Below are 15,881 nucleotides of genomic sequence, written 5' to 3'. Positions count from 1 at the left end.
GGAAAATGCTGGAGTCTATTATAAAGGATGTGATAACAGGACATTTAGAAAATATCAATGGGATTAGACAAAGTCAACATGGGTTTATGAAAGGGGGAATCATGTTTGACAAACCTACTGGAGTTTTTTGAGGATGTAACTAACAGAATTGATTAGGGGGAAGCAGTGGATGTGGTGCATTTGGATTTTCAGAAAGCTTTTGATAAAGTCTCACATTAAAGGTTAGTGTGTAAAATTAAAGCACATGGGATTGGGGTAATATTTTGGCATGGATTGAGAATTGATTAACAGACAGGAAACAGAGAGTAGGAATAATTGGGTCTTTTTCAGAGTAGCTGGTGGTGATTAGTGGGGTACGATAGGGATCAGTGCTTGGGCCCCAGCTATTCACAATATATATCAGTGATTTGGATGAGGGAACCAAGTGTAACATTTCCAAGTTTGCTGATGACACAAAAATAGGTGGGAATGTGAGTGGTGAGGAGGATGTTAAGAGGCTTCTAGGCAATTTAGACAAGTTGAGTGAGTTGGCAAATATATGGCAAATGCAGTATAATGTGGATAATTGTGAAGCTATCTGCTTTGGTAGGAAAAACAGAATGGCAGAGTATTATTTAAATGGTGATAGATTGGGAAGTGTTGATGTACAAAAGGACCTGGGTGTCCTTGTACACCAGCCACTGAAAGCAAGCATGCAGGTGCAGCAAGCAGTTAAGAAGGCAATTGGTATATTGGCTTTCATTGAGAGAGGACTTGAGTACAGGAGCAAGGATATCTTACTGCAGCTGTACAGGGCCTTGGTGAGATCACACCTGGAGTATTGTGTGTAGTTTTGGTCTCCTTACCTAAGAAACAATGTACTTGCCATGGAGAGAGTGAGCAAAGGTTCACCAGACTGATTCCTGGGATGGCAGGATTGTTGTATGAGGAGAGACTGGGCTGACTAGGCCCGAATTCACCAGAGTTTAGAAGAATGAGAGGGGATCTCATTGAAATTGATAAAATCCTGACAGGGATGGACAGATTGGATACAGGGATGTTATCTCTGGCTGGGGGGGTCTGGAACAAGGGGTCACAATCTCAGGATATGGGGTAGGCCATTTAGGACTGAGATGAGGAGAAACTTCTTCACTCAGAGGCTGGTGAACCTGTGCACAGAAGGCTGTGGGGGCCAAGTCACTGAATTTATTTAAGAAGAAAATAGATTATTTCTAGGCTCTAAAGGTGTAAAGGTGTATGGGGAGAGAAAGTGGGAATATGGCGTTGAGATAGATCAGCCATGATCATATTGAATGGTGGAGCAGGCTCGAAGGGCCGAATGACCTACTCCAGCTCCTTTTTTCAATGTTTCTATGGAGGAAGAAGTAAGGGTGTCTGAAGGAGCCAGGAAGGGGGAAGGAGTAAGTTGTGGGTGGCGTCCGGGGTGGGGTGAGAGGTGTGAATCCAGTGCGGGGAAGGAGTTCCAAGGGAGGAAGGAGTCCAGAGTGGGGGGATGTCCAGGTGAACATGCAAGAGAGGGGTCTGTTGAGTCCATGACTGGCTCCTGGGGAGCGACCTGAGGGTGGGCGTGGTAGGATGGAATGGTGAGTGTGAGAGGGGGCAGAAGGAGCATTGGAGGGTGGGAGGATGAGGGTGTGTCTTTAGTAGTAAAAGTGACGGTGAGGGTGGTTCGTGGGGATTCGGAGGCAGACACGGACCCTGGGGGTGGGAAGGAAGAGGTCGGAGAGGTTAATGTGGATGGGGATGGGGTTTTTGGGAAGGAAGGGAACATGCACATTCACCTGGACATCCCAGAAAGAAAAAGCTTGTGGCTGGTAGGCGATGGTGGGGAGGTGGAAGGTGATGCTGGGGGCCGACAATGATGGGGGAAAGGAAATGGGTGACTAGGGGAGGGGAAAGGACAGGGGAACACAGGAGAAATGTAGCAGGACCATGCTTGCCAAATCGAAAGTGAAACAAGAGTTGTGATGGGCAAGATCAGGTGCTGCTGGGAGTGTGGTCAGTGGGTGGGCGGAGACACAGGTCGGCTCAGATAGACAACTGAAAGAGACCCCAGAGGGCAGCAGTGAAAATGCCCCAGACAGTGAGGTGAGTGTGATGGACGAAGGCTCCGTGTGTGTGGGAGAGGCTTGCACGAGGCTCCGAAAGGCCCCGTCACACACACACTTCTCCCTCCAGAATCACTCGTGGGCCGGCTCCATGCAGCTGAACTGCTAATGGGTGGAGGGGGTGCGGGGTGCATTGGGAGGATTTGTGAAGCCTGTAAGTGAGGCTGAAAGACACCATTACACATTATTCAATGAAAGTGAATATATTTCCAGATTGGAAAGTGACAAAATCTGTTCACCTGTGCAGCCAACTGTGGTCAGAATTTTTAAACTTCTAAACTTCTTAGACTTCTAGTTGCAGCCCTGACATCGGCAGCAGGAGTGGACACAGCCTGTGCAACCGTTGGTCTTGCTGACGCCTTCAGCGTGGGTCCTCTGGAGAGCCGAGGTCTTGGGGGCTCTGGTTTGCTTTGGCTGTCCCCCTGTGGTCCAGCTGCTCCCTCTGCGGTGACAGAGGACGAGGTTGAGGGGGTCATAGGCAAAGGGGACTCAGAGGGAACAGACAGCCCCTGAGTGGATGACCCAGGGGTGTTCAGCTGCTGCTCCTCCTCCCTTTGGGTGCCTGAGGGCCCCGGCTCTTGAGGGGGAGGAGGACTTGGAGGGATGTTGAGGTGCCCTGTTTCCCTCCCGCCACTGCAGGAACTTACCCATGGCTCCCGCGATAGAGTGCAGGTCGGTGCACATCTCCGCATTCTGCTGGAACAGGGTCTCCATGGCGTCTGCCATCCCCCCCATGGAGACCTCCATACGCACATGTGTGGACACCGGTTCATCAGAGAGCAGGCGGACAGCCTCCTCCTGCTGCAGACACATCTGTGCGGTGACCACCAGATTGTGAACCCAAGCCTGCTCTAGATCCAGGTTCCACCAAAGTGTGTGTCTCTGCGCTGGTGGAGGGTGTGGGTAAACGTTGTGACAGATCTTCCAGGCTGCTTATTTCCAGCTCTTCAATGGAGGAGGTGTCCTCTTGGCTGGAGGTGAGAACCTGGATGGAGCTGAGGGACTGGCTGGCTGAGGGTGTCGGTCGCTTGGCAGAGCTCCCTGTGAACCAAAGTAGAGATAATTAGTGCATGGCAGCAGAGTCAAAAGCGGGAGAGAGAGACACTCACAGTTGCATTGAGAGAGGAATGATGTGGTGCAGGATCCTCAGGAGAGTGTTTGCTGCTGACCTCACCGTCGCTGTAGGCCCGGTCCACATCCTCACCAGTCAGCACGATCGCACACTCCTCAAAGTGAGTGAGGGGCCTCATGTGGGCCACTCCACCCCCGGTCTGGGACCCCTCCCTGCTGATGTGAGCCAGCTTCTCCTACATGAAAACAGATGGAGAGAGTGTGAGCAGGACACATGTCACTGTGTGGAATGTTTGTGTGGTGAGCGGAGCCATGGGCAGGATGAGGATACGAGCTCCAGAGGATATGAGCCTGATGGAGATGTGAGGGTGTGAGTGAGAGTTAGTGATGTTGTCGCTTGAGGTGTGAGATCCCTGTGGATGTGTGATGGGTTTGTGAGTGTGGGAGTTGAGAGTGATGAGAAGAGTGACTCACCCTGATGGAACCGATGAGACCATTCACCCTGTAGCGACACTGGGTGTCTGGCCTCTTTTGCAGGGTGTTGGCGCTGACCACCACTGCCACTGCCCCCCATGCTGGATTAGTGATGTTGCTGCCCCTCCTGTGGTCAGAGTAGGAGTAGATGACATCACGGCAGGCCTCCAATTCGCCTAAAAGGCACTCGAGGGATGGGTCATTAAACCGGGGGGGGCTGCAGCCTTCTTGCCTTTCAGGGCCAGCTATTCTGTGCAGCAGTCCTGGGCTGGAAGCACTGAGAGGAGTGCGCGGCTGCACTTTAAATATTGTGCTCGGCGTGAGGAAGCGACGAGGTGATGTTGTGGCTGGCGAATGAGAGCCCGCCCGCCATCGGAACAGCGGGTTTCCCAGGAATTCGTAATTAATAAAGTGCCATTGCGGCCGGGGGGATAAATTTTCTTTCTCCCGCCTGCTACAGCACTCAGTGCAAATCTGGGATGATTCTGCCCACAGTTTGTAAACAGTATTGCCTCCAGCCTTATCTGTAAGTCCAGGACCATGTGAACCACCTGCCAGGCCACGGACAACAATAAGAGAAAACACACTCATGGGCCTCAATTCTCAGCTTGGCGGGCGGGCGTGATCGGCGGGCCCAGGATCAGCCGGTAAACGGACTGCTGACTGCGATCGGCCCCCAACCACCAATTTATGGCCGGCCAGCATGAAACGTGCACGGAAAAGCTCAGCGCTGCTGGGGTGGAGGTGAGAACGGTGGGGGTGGGGGGGGAGGGGGGGGGGGCGCTGTGGTGATGTCTACGTGAGCGCGGGCTATGAGGGTATGTGTGACATGGTGTCCGTTATGGAGGAGTCCATGCGGAGCACCAGCACTACATTGACCGTCATGGCCAAGCGCACTGCCTTCTCCATGGGGAGGGTAGTGACTCTCACGGACAGGCTGCTCCAGGGACAGAATGAGGTGTTCCTGGTGTTGCGCTCGGACCTGCAGCCCTCACACAGGCACTGAGCTCAGGCAGTCAGTGTCAGTGTGAGAAGGGTGAGGCACCCGGTATCCCAGCTAGGTGCCCATCCACCAATGGCGAGCAGGGAAGTCCAGAGTGATCTCATGATGACGCATGAACTGCCTGTCACCTCTGTGGGCTCCTCTCAGGGCGCTCTGGATGACGGCAGCAGCTCCTCTGCCAGTGACCGTGGCATCTGAGGCTGCGGCGACTGGGGAGATGCCAACTATGGCACTGGCTGCTCCCTCCCAGGCGGGGCCATCACTGGCTCCACTGGACAGAGGACGGCCGCCAAGGTCACTAAGGCCAACAGGACAGCAGGGTCAGCAGCCTGTCTCCAATGCCAGTGCCAGCGAGGGGGGGAACACCTAGACACAGCACCCGGAAACGCAAGTTTAAAGCACTTTAAGCACAAGAGGGACCGGTCACGGGTGATCTTTTGTTCTCCCATATTTTTTTCCTTTTTTTAATAATGTGACCATCAACTCCTGATATTGTTCTGTTCATGATCTGTGAGAGCCAACATTATATTACATTTGCTTTTGTGTTATTGGCCTGAGTACATTTCATTTGTTTTGTAGGTGCAGGACATGCCACATATGTAATGCCGGCTGTGGGCAGCTTGAAACTTTATTGCACAGGCACTGGTGTATCTTGGGGGCAAAGGAAAGGGTCATTTCTGAGATCCAGGATGGTGGCAGCAGCCCTGGCATGAGGTGGTAGCACTTATTTGGCAGCCTAACTGAAGGGGCGTTGGATCAAGGTGTCCCCGGTGTCCCTGCCTCCCTGGAGGTTACACCCTCAGTGTTCTCCTCACCATGCTCCTCTTCTGACTTGCTCCTGGATTCATTCTCTGTGGCCTGTGGAGCTGGGTCAACTTCCTCTTCTTCCAGTGGGTCCCCCCCTTGCCAGTGCCAGATTGTGGAGAGCGCAGCATGTAACCACTATCAGTGATACTAGGGGGCTATTGTAGTGCACCTCCTGAACGGTCCAGGCATCAGAAAGGCATCTTCTCTTCAGAAGACCTATGGTTCTCTCTATCACTGCCATTGTGGAGGCATGGCTCCTGTTGTATCGCTGCTCTGCCTCTGTTCTTGGGTGGCGGAGAGGTGTCATGAGCCACCTTTTCAACAGATAGCTCTTGTCACCCAGTCAGGCTGAAGCACTGAAGAGCCTTAGCACCTGGGGGTGTCTCAGGATGTATACATTATGGAAGCTGCCTGGGTACCTTGCACAAACTTGCAGAATCTGCATCCTGTGATCACACACTATCTACATGTTCATGGAGTGGGAGCCCTTCCTGTTGATGAAGGCATCCGGCTGACCCACTGGTGCCTTAATGGCCACATGTGTGCAGTCTATGGCACCCTGGACACGTTGGAACCCAGCAATCGCTGCAAAGCCTCTGGCTCGCTCAACCTGGCTGGTCTCGTCCGTATGGACATGAAGGAAAGTCAATACCCACCTGAACAGAGCTTCTGTCACCAGCTTGACGCTGACAGCTGATTGGGACACTCCACACACATCCCCCACTGAGTCCTGGAAAGAGCCGGAGGCATAGAGGTTGGGGTTACTGTGACCTTCAGAGCCACTGACATGGGGTGTCCACTCACACAGTCAGAGCTGATCTCAGGCCCAATCATCTGACAAATGGAGGTCACAGCCTCCCTTGAGAGGCGGAGCCTCCTTCGGTATTGCACCTCAGACATATTGAGGTAGCTGCATCGCCGCCTGTAAACCCTGGCAGCAGGATAGTGGCATCTTATATGGCCCCTTCTGCCTTGGGCTATCTGCTGGCCCTGTGCCCCTTGTGCCTGCGCCTCTCCTCCCACAGGTCCCTCCCCTGGAAGCTGCAGTCGGACACCTGGTCTCCTCTCCCTTCTGCCCCTCTCTTCCTCCTTGGAGGAGGTGCCTCCAGTGGAGACCACAATCCCCATTCCCAGGGTAAGGGAAGGCTGTCTGATACCTGGAAGGGTCCACACAGCCTGAATCCTCCAGTGCCCATGGAGACACCAATGAGTCCTGAACTGAAGCCTGGAAATGCTGAGAATGAAGCCCCGAACAGAGATGAAGCTGCCAAGTACCGAGAAGCAACCAGCAGCAAGCTATCTCCAAAACTCCTCACTATTCACACTGGCAATGCTGCCGACCCTTTTTATCCCGCCCTTGGATGAGGTTTTGCAATTTGTGGGCTGCCCACCTGCATGTGTGTTGAATGAAAAATCGCACAGGCAACGTAAAACCACCATCAATTGAGTTGTCAAGGGCCTTAACTGGCCTTTTAATTAATGGCGGGTGTAGCTCTGACTCCTGCGTCCGCCCGCCGACCGAAATATCACGCGAGCGCGCAATAACATCGGGATGCTCGCCCAACATCATCACACGTCATTTTACGCTCGTTCAGGTCGGGCCCGTGACTTTCTGACTCTGAAGTGAGCCAGGATTTTACAACACTAACACCGTGTCTCCCCCGCCCAGCGGATGCGGTGAGCCATTTAAATCTCCACTCGGTTCGGCAGGACCGTAATATCCCGCCAGGTGGGAGGGGATGTAAAATCCTGGCCCATGGCTGCCTCTTGGGCTGATAACACGTCCAATTCGACAACACGCATCTCGCGCTATCGCCAAAGGGTGAAATGACCCACGCTGAGTTTTCGAATCTGTTGTGCTGACCCAGGTTATGATGATGAATGTTTCTCCTGTTTGGATGCTGGCTGACCCCTCTCCTTGACAAACTAACATCACAAGGAATGGGTCCTTGAATTGTTTAAGGACTGTCGCTCAAACAAATTGCTTTTTTGTTAATTTAGTAATGTCTCACTATTGTACTGCCAATAACCAAATTAGTTTAAGTGTTGATCATATAACAGTTCAAGGGACCGTTCTATGGGGCTGTTATGCGTGAGTATGATGTCTCTTCTCTTTGGTGCTAACTGTGATAGTTAAAGCAGGTGGTGGTGAGTTTGAGGCTCCTTGTACTGAATCTATTCCTTCACTGATCTCTGTTTACTCTGAAGCCACTTTTTCCAATAGATTGAATATATATTGTAATCCGTGTCAGATCTGTATAGATCACCATATGAATTCCTGAATATACCTCCTATATAACTAATTATTCACTGCTCCAGGGCTCCCTAAGAGGGTAAAGGTGATTTTCTTCAATTTCGGAAATTGAGGCTATCTATTTGGTTAACTTAGTTTCTTTCCCTTCTTCCATCAGCATGATACCTCATCCTACAACCTTGCCTAGGCTTTCTATAAAAGGCTGGCAATTATACGGTGCTTTTCACAACCTCATGACATCACAAAATGCTTTACAGTCAATGAAGCAGTTTTGTTGTGTAATCACAGTTGTGATGTGTGAAATGTGGCAGCCAATTAGCACACTGCAAACTCCCAAAACAGCAATATGATAATCACCAGGTAATCTGCTTTTACTGATGTTGATCGAGAGTAATAATGGTCAGGACACCAGGGAGGGCTCCCCTGCTCTTCTTGGAAATAGTGCCATGAGATTTTTCACATCCACCTGAGTGGGCAAATGGGACCTTGGTTTTACACATCATCTTAAAGATGGCACCTCCAGCAGTGCAGCACTCCCTCAGTAGTGCACTGCAATGTCAGCCTTGATGTATTTTGTACTTAAATCTCTGGAGTGGGGCATGACCCCAAACTTCAGAATCAAAGGTGTGTACCACCTGAGCCATGATTGACACCATCACAATGAAGCATCCCAAATATCCCCTTCCCAAGCCTCATCAAGATTATCTCCTAGAGAAGAGATAATTCCGACTTCTTGACTGCCTCCTATTCAATTCCTGAACACACAATTAACATCCTTTAGTCCAATGCCAGCTGACATTGTTAATCACTCCCTTTTTCTCAGGTTCTGCTGCCATCCTTCATCACTTCACTCTTTACGGACTCAACAATTAACCCTCCCATCCTCTTTGACTGCATCTCATCTCTAACCTCTCTATAATCCTTGAAGGAATTCATGCCATGAACCTAACACACATCTCTCCCAATATTCATTGTTCAATTCCCTTTAGTCCATTTTCTGATCTGCCATAACACTGAGGCTGCTGTGGCCAAAGTCATGAACAACACTCTTTTGTGATTGCACCAGTCTATCATCTCTCCTGGTCCTCCTCAATTTCTACTCAACTCTAACCTTTTCCATTGTCTCACTTTCACAGTCCAACACCAGGTTCCTGCATTTATTTAACCTCCATTTTAACTCTCAATATCCAATGAGAATAGGGCTGTGCTTGCAGTGATCTACTCACATGATCTTCACTGTCCTCATGCATGAATGAGGTGTGTTTTGGTCAGTCACCAAGGTCCTTGCACCAGGCAAGTGAGGTTCTCGTTGAAATTTGAATGTCGTGGTTTGATGACCATGGCTTATTTTAACTCTCAGCAGTTGCATTTGGTAAAGATAACCGGGCACCAAGGAGCAGCAGACCTATGACAGAGCCAAAGAAGGTAAGCACATTTTGGTTTTAGAAAAGGTTTCCTTGGGGACGAGGAAGAGCTAGAGTGATCCTCTGGGTTTGACATTGAAATACTGGGTTTCCCGCCAACAAGTATCACCCACCCAGCCGTCTAGCTTTGCATCATCAACAAATTTGGATTTGTGGCTTTCTATTCCATCATCTAATTGTTAATCAACACTATGACTCTATGACCACTCACAATTGGAGTCCCTGCCTGTTATCCCTACTCCCTGTCTCCTGCAGCTTAGTCAATTTCCTAACCATGTCAATAATTTACCATCAATTCTATAGAATCATAAAATAGTTGCAGGACAGGACCAGGCCATTCAGCCTGTCAAGCCCATGCCAGCTGTCTACAAGACCAATTTAGCTGATCTCACTCCCCTGCCCTTTCCCTGTAGTCCTGCATGGGCTTCAACTTTAGCTAACAGCCTTTTATGAGACACTTTATCAAATGTCTTCTGGGAGTTCATATAAGAGACATCCATATATATTGCCCTGCCTATTATTTAATTTGCATCTTCAAAAGATTCAATTAGATTAGTCTCCCAACCTCGGACGGCCCACTTCTACCTCCTACTCAAAATCCACAAACAGGACTGTCCCGGCAGACAGATCATGTAAGCCTGTCCCTGCCCCACGGAACTCATTTCTTGCTATCTTGACTCCATTCTCTCTTCCCTTGTCCAGTCTCTTCCCACCTACATCCGCGATTCCTCTCACGCCCTATATCATATCAACAATTTCCAGTTCCCTGGCCCCAACCGCCTCCTCTTCACCATGGACGTTCAATCCCTCCACACCTCCATCCCCACCGGGATAGTCTGAGGGCTCTCCGCTTCTTCCTCGAACAGAGGCCCGAACAATCCCCATCCACCACTACTCTCCTCCGTCTGGCTGAACTTGTTCTTTCACTGAACAATTTCTCCTTAAATTCGTCTCAATTCCTCCAAATAAAAGGTGTGGCTATGGTTACCCGTATGGGCCCCAGTTATGCCTGTCTCTTTATGGGGTACGTGGAACATTCCTTGTTCCAGTCCTACTCAGGCCCCATTCCACAACTCTTTCTCCGGTACATCGATGATTACTTTGGTGCTGCTTCATGCTCTCGTCTGGATCTGGAAAAATTTATTAATTTTGCTTCCAAATTCCATCCCTCCATCATTTTCACATGGTCCATCACTGACACTTCCCTTCCCTTCCTTGACCTCTCAGTCTCAATTTCTGGTGATAGACTGTCCACCAATATTCATTACAAGCCTACCGACTCCCACAGCTACATCGACTACAGCTCCTCACACCCCGCTTCCTGTTAGGAATCCACCCCATTCTCTCAGTTCCTTCGCCTCTGTCGCATCTGTACTGATGATGCCACTTTCAAAAACAGTTCCTCTGACATGTCTTCCTTCTTCCTTAACCGAGGTTTTCCACCCACGGTGGTTGACAGGGCCCTCAAACGTGTCCGGCTCATCTCCCGCGCATCTGCCCTCACACCTTCCTCTCCCTCCCAGAAACATGATAGGGTCCCTCTTGTCCTCACTTATCACCCCACCAGCCTCCGCGTTCAAAGGATCGTCTTCCGCCATTTCCGCCAACTCCAGCATGATGCCACCACCAAACGCATCTTCCCTTCACCCCCCCAGGTGGCTTTCCGCAGGTATCGTTTCCTCTGGGACACCCTGGTCCACTCCTCCATCACCCCCGACACCTCAATCCCCTCCCACATCACCTTCCCATGCAACCGCAGAAGGTGCAACACCTGTCCCTTTACTTCCCCCCTCCTCACCGTCCAAGGGCCCAAACACTCCTTTCAAGTGAAACAGCATTTCACTTGCACTTCCCTCAATTTAGTCTACTGCATTCGCTGCTCCCAATGCGGTCTCCTCTACATTGGAGAGACCAAACGCAGACTGGGTGACCGCTTTGCAGAACACCTTCGGTCTGTCCGCATGCATAACCCAGACCTCCCTGTCGCTTGCCATTTCAACACACCACCCTGCTCTCATGCCCACATGTCTGTCCTTGGGCCTACTGCATTGTTCCAGTGAAGTTCAATGCAAACTGGAGGAACAGCACCTCATCTTCCGACTAGGCACTTTACAGCCTTCCGGACTTAATATTGAGTTCAACAATTTCAGATCATGAACTCTCTCCTCCATCCTCACCCGCTTTCCGAACCCCTTTTTCCAATAATTTATAATTTTTTTACAGATATATTTTTCCTTTCCCTCCTATTTTAAAATTTATTTTGATCTATTGTTTCATCTCCACCTTTTAGCCCATTTCGATCCCTTCCCCCCATCCCACCCCCACTAGGGCCATCTGCCACTAGCCTGTCCTGCTTTTTACCCTTAAAGTCCCATTAGCACATCCTTTAGATAATATCACCACCATCAACACCCCTTTGTCCTTTTGCCTATGACATCTTTGGCAGTCTCTTCATGGCCTCCACCTATCACTGGCCCCTATTGAGCTCTACCTATCCCACTCCTTCTACCAGCTTATATTTCATCTCATTTCTATATGCCTTAGTTCTGATGAAGAGTCATACGGACTCGAAGCATCAACTGTATCCCTCTCCACAGATGCTGTCAGACCTGCTGAGTTTTTCCAGGTATTTTTGTTTTTATTCAATTAGATTTGCTAGACATGAACTCCTCTTTACAAATCCACACTGACTCACCCTTGTCAGTTAAACATTTTCAAGGTGTTCAGTTACCCTATTGTTAATTATTGTCTTTAGCAATTTCCTGACAGCAGATGTTAAGCTAACTGGTCTATAGTTCACCAGTTTCCCCTCTCACCGTTCTTAAATAGCAGAGAGACACGCACAATTAACTCATCTTAAAGGAACAGTTCTCAAATCGAGAGAACTCGGGGGCACCACTGGGGGAATATAACAGGTATTTTCCCATCTCTAGCAGCTCATGGTATTCTCTGGAATTAAAGGGAGTGCATGATCAAGCTGCAATCTCCCAGATGACTACTGACTGTCCCCGCATCCCAGCAGCTGCTTCCTACTGAAGTCTGTGCAGCAGTGACTTTAGCCAATCACTTCCAGCTGTCTGTTCAAAGTCACATCGGGAGGAGAAATCATTCAAAGTTGGACTGTTTTCATACCTACTGAACCCCAAAATACTGCACAAAAACAGTCACCGCTCTTTAGTAATAACAGAAAATGTTGGAAATGCTCAGCACGTCTGTCAGCCTCTGTGGAGTGAGAAGCAAGGTCCGACATCTCAGGTTGACCTTCCAGCAGAAAGGGAAAAGTTCGAAATGCAGTAAGTTTGGAACAAGTGAAAGGGGGCGAAGGTGTGAAGCGGAACAAAAGGGGAGGTCTGTGATTAGGGTGGACAGCAGGAGAGATTAAATGACAAAAAGGATTCAATTTGCAAGGCTGAAGGAGGAGGCAATGGGACAAGTAAAGAAACCACAGGTGGTTCGAGAGGAGGCGTGAATGAGATTCGAAGAATCATCACCAAAAGCTCCCATCCAACCACAACAAAAATTCGGGACAGTGGTTATGATCCGAAATTGTTGACTTCAGCGTTGAGCTCCAGCAGTCTGGAAGTTTGTAAAATGTTTATTTGTAAGATGAGGTGCTGTTCCTCAAAGTGACTCTGAGCCTCCCAGCAACCGTGTCGTAAACCGAGGTCAGAGAGGTCAGACGGAGAGTGAGGTGTAGAATTAAAATGCCAGGTGCTTTTAGCTTGATCAGTCTGTTCAATGCTGAGCTTTATTTCACCATTTCCTGTCCCCAATGCCCTTTAAAAGCACACAGCTGCATGATAGAGACTAGTAGCAAGATCCAGCACTGTGGAGGCACTGGGCAAATGGGTCGACATGACTGAGGATCGTCAGGAATTCATTTGCTCTCAAATGCTGATTTCTGTTCACTAGAAATCTCAAAATCCATGCAACTTCGCTATTCTGTTTCTGTCTCTGAGTCCTTGCAAACTCCCATATCATGAGCTTAGTATGCAGAACATCTTTGAGAAAGGAACATGTTGCCCCAGGTTAGAAATTCTTGGCACAACATTTGGTTAGTATTTACTACATCTGCGTAAAAAGCCTTTCATGTTATGTTCATGTTTTCTCCTTATTTCATGCTCATTTCTGGAGATTATTATTCATTCTGCAAGGACCCTGATGCTCAGCCAAGAGCTATGCTGTGGGCCTTGGTGTTGCATGTCAACAGGCTACCTAAATATGAATGGCATTGTGACCCTAAATATGAATATCCTTGTGACCAAATCAAATCATACCCTGATCACACACGCACACATTCACCCTTCAACAAACGATTCCTGCCTGTTTTTGCCTATGCCACAACTATAGGTTTCTTTCTTGATTGTTACACGTCAATAGCCAACTGGCTACGTGTTATGGTCAATATTTATCCCACCAATTAACACCTAAGAACAGATCATTTATCTCTTTCAAAAACAAAAATAGCTGGAAAAACTCAGCAGGTCTGACAGCATCTGTGGAGAGGAACACAGTTAACGTTTCGAGTCCGTATGACTCTTCATCAGAACTGAGGGAATATAGAAATGAGGTGAAATATAAGCTGGTTGAGGGGGTGGGACAGGTAGAGCTGGATAGGGGGCCAGTGATAGGTGGAGGCAAAGAAGAGATTGCCAAAGATGTCATAGGCAAAAGGACAAAGGGGTGTTGACGGTGGTGATATTATCTAAGGAATGTGCTAATGGGGACATTAAGGGTGGAAAGCAGGACAAGCAGGTGACAGATAGCCCTAGTGGGGGTGGGGTGGGGGGAAGGGATCGAAATGGACTAAAAGGTGGAGATAAAACTATAGATCAAAATAAATTTTAAAATATGTGGGAAAAGAAAAATATATTAAAAAAATTATAAATTATTGGAAAAAGGGGGATCAGAAAAGGGGTGGGGATGGTCCTCCAGGAACAGCACCTCATCTTCTGACTAGGCACGCTACAGCCTTCCAGACCTAACATTGAGTTCAACAATTTCAGATCATGAACTCTCTCCTCCATCCCCATCCCCTTTCCGATCCCCTCTTTTCCAATAATTTATAATTTTTTAAATATATTTTTCTTTTCCCACCTATTTTTAAATTTATTTTGATCTATCGTTTCATCTCCACCTTTTAGCCCATTTTGATCCCTTCCCCCACCCCACCCCCACTAGGGCTATCTGTCACTTGCTTGTCCTGCTTTCCACCCTTAATGTCCCCATTAGCTCAATTCCTTAGATAATATCACCACCGTCAACACCCCTTTGTCCTTTTGTCTATGACATCTTTGGCAATCTCTTCTTTGCCTCCACCTATCACTGGCCCCCTATCCAGGTCTACCTGTCTCACCCTCATCAACCAGCTTATATTTCACTTCATTTCTATATTCCCTCAGTTCTGATGAAGAGTCAGACGGACTTGAAACGTTAACTGTGTTCCTCTCCACAGATGCTGCCAGACCTGCTGAGTTTTTCCAGGTAATTCTGTTTTTGTTTTATATAAATGTAATGTTCATTGTTTGGAATCAATCAAGGTACGGACAGCACATCTTCCTGTCAGTGCAGCCTGTGGATAAAGCAGGACATCATAAAAGCAGCTGTTTCACTCAAGGGCATTTGGAGATTCCTGGGCCATTCAAAGAAGGGTGAATGGTTTGGAGAGAATTTCAGTCATTAGTTTTATTAAATATCATTCTGCTCAACTCTCTTGGGGACAGGGGATTTACTGAGTTTTCATCTGAGGTTTCCCAGACGCAGTTCACTCTGAGATGGATTCCCACTGGCCGAAATTAAAGTCTCATTAGCAGCTAATTGATCTCATCGACCCTGACTTTTGAGTATTTATTTGTCTCTCACCTGGCTGCACTTGCTCGGAAGCTAAAATTACAGCCAATGAAGAAAGGGAGCTGAGTCACGTGCCCCTATTTTAACCCTGCACAGGCCCCATTTTCTTTAGGATCAGGGGGTTAAAATCAGGGTTTCCACTGTTCGAGTCTTCCTTCAATTTTTATTCTCACATCCTGGTGAATCTACTCTGTGCTCCTTCAGATGCCTTCCTATAATGTGAAGCTCAAAACCCCACACAGCACCCCATCTCCAAATATGGCCTCACTAAGTCTTTATATATGTTCTCCATTACATCTCACCTTTTATTTTCCATATCACTTGGTATGATATCCTTTTCTAATGACCCTATCCTTATGAGCAGCCTCCTTTAATGCCTTATGAACCAGGACCCACAAATCCCTCTGCTCTTGCACATCATCCAAGGCACAGAGAAAGCAGTCAATGAGAAACAGGAACCAATGACAGCAGAACAACCAAAGGAATAAAATTGAGATGGGTTCTAGATGACCAATTTACGGCCCAGGATATGAAGAAAAGAATCTACCCCATTGTGCAAATCAGTGTTCAATTTAATGTCTTTCTATTGGTGAGTTCAATGGAGGTCAAAGGAGCAAATGGAACAAAATGATGTTAGGGATATCTGCCTGTAAACCAGAGAGCCTGCCTGTACACATGACAGTCTGCCTGTAAACGAGGGAATTAGGCTCTATATACGAACATACAAACAGATGGAATAGGCCATTCGGCCCCTCGAGCCTCCTACACCAGTCAATAAGATCATGGCTGATCTGTTTGTGTTTCGAATTCCACATTCCCATCTACCCCTGATAACCTTTGATTCCCTTGCCTAACAAGAATAAATGTACCTCTGTCTTAAAAATATTCAA

This window comes from Cetorhinus maximus, chromosome 25, assembly GCF_964194155.1.
Source record: "Cetorhinus maximus chromosome 25, sCetMax3.hap1.1, whole genome shotgun sequence".
Taxonomy (NCBI): Eukaryota; Metazoa; Chordata; class Chondrichthyes; order Lamniformes; family Cetorhinidae; genus Cetorhinus; species Cetorhinus maximus.
This window is presented reverse-complemented; position numbering follows the sequence as displayed.